The following is a 6,139-nucleotide window of genomic DNA, read 5'->3' as shown; positions in this document are numbered from 1 at the left end:
TGACAGAGTAACGAATTGAAGCAAAATAGAAATATAATCTAATATAATCTATTGTATGGCCAGAGATTTCAGTTTCTAAGCATTTTTTAAGAAGTTTTGGGCAACTGGAATTCGATATAACTGTAAATATTGACAGCTAAGTCTATCACTAATTGTAATGCAGGCAAAACTAATCCAAGCGACTTGAAGTAAAATAGAAATATAATCTATTGTATGGCCAGAGATTTCAGTTTCTAAGCGTTTTTTAAGAAGTTTTGGGCAACTGGAATTCGATATAACTGTAAATATTGACAGCTAAGTCTATCACTAATTGTAATGCAGGCAAAAACTAATCCAAGCAATGGCGTAATTTACTGGCTCATCACGTGACAAGTTAGAGTGGTTGGTGGCAACATATTGCTCATAATATAAAAAAAGCTTGTCAATTCTCATTTAAGATTGGTTCCTATGCTTTTGATGGGCTCTCTAAGAATTAGTCAACTTTCAACGTATTTTACCTTTCACTGTGGACAGATCAAGCTTTGAGAGGTCAGTAGCTGGCTCAAAATTAGAGCAAGTTCATTAAAAAAGAGTAGATATGGGGCAAAAGTGGCCGGTTAGCTCAATCGGTTAGAGCGTGGTGCTAATAACGCCAAGGTTGCGGGTTCGACCCCCGTGCTGGCTATTCCTTTGGCTTTCTGTTCCCATCCAGTGACTTTTGGAAAAAGATCCGTAGGTTTTATCCATCCAATGTGTAAAATTAATTTACAAACTTGAAATAACTTGGTTAGAGTAAGAGAGTGGCCATGTTACATCGTCGTTAACCTTAAAGTATGACAGAGTAACGAATTGAAGCAAAATAGAAATATAATCTATTGTATGGCCAGAGATTTCAGTTTCTAAGTATTTCTTAAGAAGTTTTGGGCAACTGGAATTCGATATAACTGTAAATATTGACAGCTAAGTCTATCACTAATCATAATGCAGGCAAAACTAATCCAAGCGACTTGAAGTAAAATAGAAATATAATCTATTTTATGGCCAAAGATTTCAGTTTCTAAGCATTTTATAAGAAGTTTTGGGCAACTGGAATTCGATATAACTGTAAATATTGACAGCTAAGTCTATCACTAATTGTAATGCAGGCAAAACTAATCCAAGCAACTTGAAGCAAAATAGAAATATAATCTATTGTATGGCCAGAGATTTCAGTTTCTAAGCGTTTTTTAAGAAGTTTTGGGCAACTGGAATTCGATATAATTGTAAATATTGACAGCTAAGTCTATCACTAATTGTAATGCAGGCAAAAACTAATCCAAGCAATGGTGTAATTTACTGGCTCATCACGTGACAAGTTAGAGTGGTTGGTGGCAACATATTGCTCATAATATAAAAAAAGCTTGTCAATTCTCATTTAAGATTGGTTCCTATGCTTTTGATGGGCTCTCTAAGAATTAGTCAACTTTCAACGTATTTTACCTTTCACTGTGGACAGATCAAGCTTTGAGAGGTCAGTAGCTGGCTCAAAATTAGAGCAAGATCATTAAAAAAGAGTAGATATGGGGCAAAAGTGGCCGGTTAGCTCAATCGGTTAGAGCATGGTGCTAATAACGCCAAGGTTGCGGGTTCGACCCCCGTGCTGGCCATTCCTTTGGCTTTCTGTTCACATCCAGTGACTTTTGGAAAAAGATCCGTAGGTTTTATCCATCCAATGTGTAAAATTAATTTACAAACTTGAAATAACTTGGTTAGAGTAAGAGAGTGGCCATGTTACATCGTCGTTAACCTTAAAGTATGAAAGAGTAATGAATTGAAGCAAAATAGAAATATAATCTATTGTATGGCCAGAGATTTCAGTTTCTAAGCGTTTTTTAAGAAGTTTTGGGCAACTGGAATTCGATATAACTGTAAATATTGACAGCTAAGTCTATCACTAATCGTAATGCAGGCAAAACTAATCCAAGCGACTTGAAGCAAAATAGAAATATAATCTATTTTATGGCCAGAGATTTCAGTTTCTAAGCGTTTTTAAGAAGTTTTGGGCAACTGGAATTCGATATAACTGTAAATATTGACAGCTAAGTCTACCACTAATTGTAATGCAGGCAAAACTAATCCAAGCAACTTGAAGCAAAATAGAAATATAATCTATTGTATGGCCAGCGATTTCAGTTTCTAAGCGTTTTTTAAGAAGTTTTGGGCAACTGGAATTCGATATAACTGTAAATATTGACAGCTAAGTCTATCACTAATTGTAATGCAGGCAAAAACTAATCCAAGCAATGGCATAATTTACTGGCTCATCACATGACAAGTTAGAGTGGTTGGTGGCAACATATTGCTCATAATATAAAAAAAGCTTGTCAATTCTCATTTAAGATTGGTTCCTATGCTTTTGATGGGCTCTCTAAGAATTAGTCAACTTTCAACGTATTTTACCTTTCACTGTGGACAGATCAAGCTTTGAGAGGTCAGTAACTGGCTCAAAATTAGAGAAAGATCATTAAAAAAGAGTAGATATGGGGCAAAAGTGGCCGGTTAGCTCAATCGGTTAGAGCATGGTGCTAATAACACCAAGGTTGCGGGTTCGACCTTCGTACTGGCCATTCCTTTGGCTTTCTGTTCACATCCAGTGACTTTTGAAAAAGATCCGTAGGTTTTATCCATCCAATGTGTAAAATTAATTAACAAACTTGAAATAACTTGGTTAGAGTAAGAGAGTGGCCATGTTACATCGTCGTTAACCTTAAAGTATAACAAGAGTAACGAATTGAAGCAAAATAGAAATATAATCTATTGTATGGCCAGAGATTTCAGTTTCAAAGCGTTTTTTAAGAAGTTTTGGGCAACTGGAAATCGATATAACTGTAAATATTGACAACTAAGTCTATCACTAATTGTAATGCAGGCAAAACTAATCCAAGCAACTTGAAGCAAAATAGAAATATAATCTATTGTATGGCCAGAGATTTCAGTTTCTAAGCGTTTTTTAAGAAGCTTTGGGCAACTGGAATTCGATATAACTGTAAATATTGACAGCTAAGTCTATCACTAATTGTAATGCAGGCAAAAACTAATCCAAGCAATGGCGTAATTTACTGGCTCATCACGTGACAAGTTAGAGTGGTTGGTGGCAACATATTGCTCAAAATATAAAAAAAGCTTGTCAATTCTCATTTAAGATTGGTTCCTATGCTTTTGATGGGCTCTCTAAGAATTAGTCAACTTTCAACGTATTTTACCTTTCACTGTGGACAGATCAAGCTTTGCGAGGTCAGTAGCTGGCTCAAAATTAGAGCAAGATCATTAAAAGAGAGTAGATATGGGCCAAAAATGGCCGGTTAGCTCAATCGGCTAGAGCGTGGTGCCAATAACGCCAAGGTTGCGGGTTCGACCCCCGTGCTGGCCATTCCTTTGGCTTTCTGTTCACATCCAGTGACTTTTGGAAAAAGATCCGTAGGTTTTATCCATCCAATGTGTAAAATTAATTTACAAACTTGAAATAACTTGGTTTGAGTAAGAGAGTAGCCATGTTACATCGTCGTTAACCTTAAAGTATGACAGAGTAACGAATTGAAGCAAAATAGAAATATAATCTATTGTATGGCCAGAGATTTCAGTTTCTAAGCATTTTTTAAGAAGTTTTGGGCAAATGGAATTCGATATAACTGTAAATATTGACAGCTAAGTCTATCACTAATTGTAATGCAGGCAAAACTAATCCAAGCGACTTGAAGCAAAATAGAAATATAATCTATTTTATGGCCACAGATTTCAGTTTCTAAGCGTTTTTTAAGAAGTTTTGGGCAACTGGAATTCGATATAACTGTAAATATTGACAGCTAAGTCTATCACTAATTGTAATGCAGGCAAAACTAATCCAAGCAACTTGAAGTAAAATAGAAATATAATCTATTGTATGGCCAGAGATTTCAGTTTCTAAGCGTTTTTTAAGAAGTTTTGGGCAACTGGAATTCGATATAACTGTAAATATTGACAGCTAAGTCTATCACTAATTGTAATGCAGGCAAAAACTAATCCAAGCAATGGCATAATTTACTGGCTCATCACGTGACAAGTTAGAGTGGTTGTTGGCAACATATTGCTCATAATATAAAAAAAGCTTGTCAATTCTCATTTAAGATTGGTTCCTATGCTTTTGATGGGCTCTCTAAGAATTAGTCAACTTTCAAAGTATTTTACCTTTCACTGTGGACAGATCAAGCTTTGAGAGGTCAGTAGCTGGCTCAAAATTAGAGCAAGTTCATTAAAAGAGAGTAGATATGGCACAAAAGTGGCCGGTTAGCTCAATCAGTTAGAGCGTGGTGCTAATAACGCCAAGGTTGCGGGTTCGACCCCCGTGCTGGCAATTCCTTTTGCTTTCTGTTCACATCTAGTGACTTTTGGAAAAAGATCCGTAGGTTTTATCCATCCAATGTGTAAAATTAATTTACAAACTTGAAATAACTTGGTTAGAGTAAGAGAGTGGCCATGTTACATCGTCGTTAACCTTAAAGTATGACAGAGTAACGAATTGAAGCAAAATAGAAATATAATCTATTGTATGGCCAGAGATTTCAGTTTCTAAGCGTTTTTTAAGAACTTTTGGGCAAATGGAATTCGATATAACTGTAAATATTGACAGCTAAGTCTATCACTAATTGTAATGCAGGCAAAACTAATCCAAGCGACTTGAAGCAAAATAGAAATATAATCTATTTTATGGCCACAGATTTCAGTTTCTAAGCGTTTTTTAAGAAGTTTTGGGCAACTGGAATTCGATATAACTGTAAATATTGACAGCTAAGTCTATCACTAATTGTAATGCAGGCAAAACTAATCCAAGCAACTTGAAGTAAAATAGAAATATAATCTATTGTATGGCCAGAGATTTCAGTTTCTAAGCGTTTTTTAAGAAGTTTTGGGCAACTGGAATTTGATATAACTGTAAATATTGACAGCTAAGTCTATCACTAATTGTAATGCAGGCAAAAACTAATCCAAGCAATGGCATAATTTACTGGCTCATCACGTGACAAGTTAGAGTGGTTGTTGGCAACATATTGCCCATAATATAAAAAAAGCTTGTCAATTCTCATTTAAGATTGGTTCCTATGCTTTTGATGGGCTCTCTAAGAATTAGTCAACTTTCAACGTATTTTACCTTCCACTGTGGACAGATCAAGCTTTGAGAGGTCAGTAGCTGGCTCAAAATTAGAGCAAGTTCATTAAAAGAGAGTAGATATGGGGCAATAGTGGCCGGTTAGCTCAATCGGTTAGAGCGTGGTGCTAATAACGCCAAGGTTGCGGGTTCGACCCCCGTGCTGGCAATTCCTTTGGCTTTCTGTTCACATCTAGTGACTTTTGGAAAAAGATCCGTAGGTTTTATCCATCCAATGTGTAAAATTAATTTACAAACTTGAAATAACTTGGTTAGAGTAAGAGAGTGGCCATGTTACATCGTCGTTAACCTTAAAGTATGACAGAGTAACGAATTGAAGCAAAATAGAAATATAATCTATTGTATGGCCAGAGATTTCAGTTTCAAAGCGTTTTTTAAGAAGTTTTGGGCAACTGGAAATCGATATAACTGTAAATATTGACAACTAAGTCTATCACTAATTGTAATGCAGGCAAAACTAATCCAAGCAACTTGAAGCAAAATAGAAATATAATCTATTGTATGGCCAGAGATTTCAGTTTCTAAGCGTTTTTTAAGAAGTTTTGGGCAACTGGAATTTGATATAACTGTAAATATTGACAGCTAAGTCTATCACTAATTGTAATGCAGGCAAAAACTAATCCAAGCAATGGCGTAATTTACTGGCTCATCACGTGACAAGTTAGAGTGGTTGGTGGCAACATATTGCTCAAAATATAAAAAAAGCTTGTCAATTCTCATTTAAGATTGGTTCCTATGCTTTTGATGGGCTCTCTAAGAATTAGTCAACTTTCAACGTATTTTACCTTTCACTGTGGACAGATCAAGCATTGCGAGGTCAGTAGCTGGCTCAAAATTAGAGCAAGATCATTAAAAGAGAGTAGATATGGGGCAAAAGTGGCCGGTTAGCTCAATCGGCAAGAGCGTGGTGCAATAACGCCAAGGTTGCGGGTTCGACCCCCGTGCTGGCCATTCCTTTGGCTTTCTGTTCACATCCAG

General features: G+C 36.1%; 2 non-coding genes across 2 annotated transcripts; both read left to right on the top strand.

The window, feature by feature from the left end:
• Positions 1-590: 590 nt before the first annotated feature.
• On the top strand, positions 591-664 carry TRNAI-AAU (transfer RNA isoleucine (anticodon AAU)). Its single transcript has one exon. It is a non-coding gene; the product is annotated as a tRNA-Ile (tRNA).
• An 887-nt stretch (positions 665-1,551) lies between these two features.
• On the top strand, positions 1,552-1,625 carry TRNAI-AAU (transfer RNA isoleucine (anticodon AAU)). The gene has a single exon. It is a non-coding gene; the product is annotated as a tRNA-Ile (tRNA).
• Positions 1,626-6,139: the final 4,514 nt, after the last annotated feature.

This window comes from Anomaloglossus baeobatrachus, chromosome 4 (genome assembly GCF_048569485.1).
Source record: "Anomaloglossus baeobatrachus isolate aAnoBae1 chromosome 4, aAnoBae1.hap1, whole genome shotgun sequence".
NCBI lineage: Eukaryota > Metazoa > Chordata > Amphibia > Anura > Aromobatidae > Anomaloglossus > Anomaloglossus baeobatrachus.
This window is presented reverse-complemented; position numbering and strand designations above follow the sequence as displayed.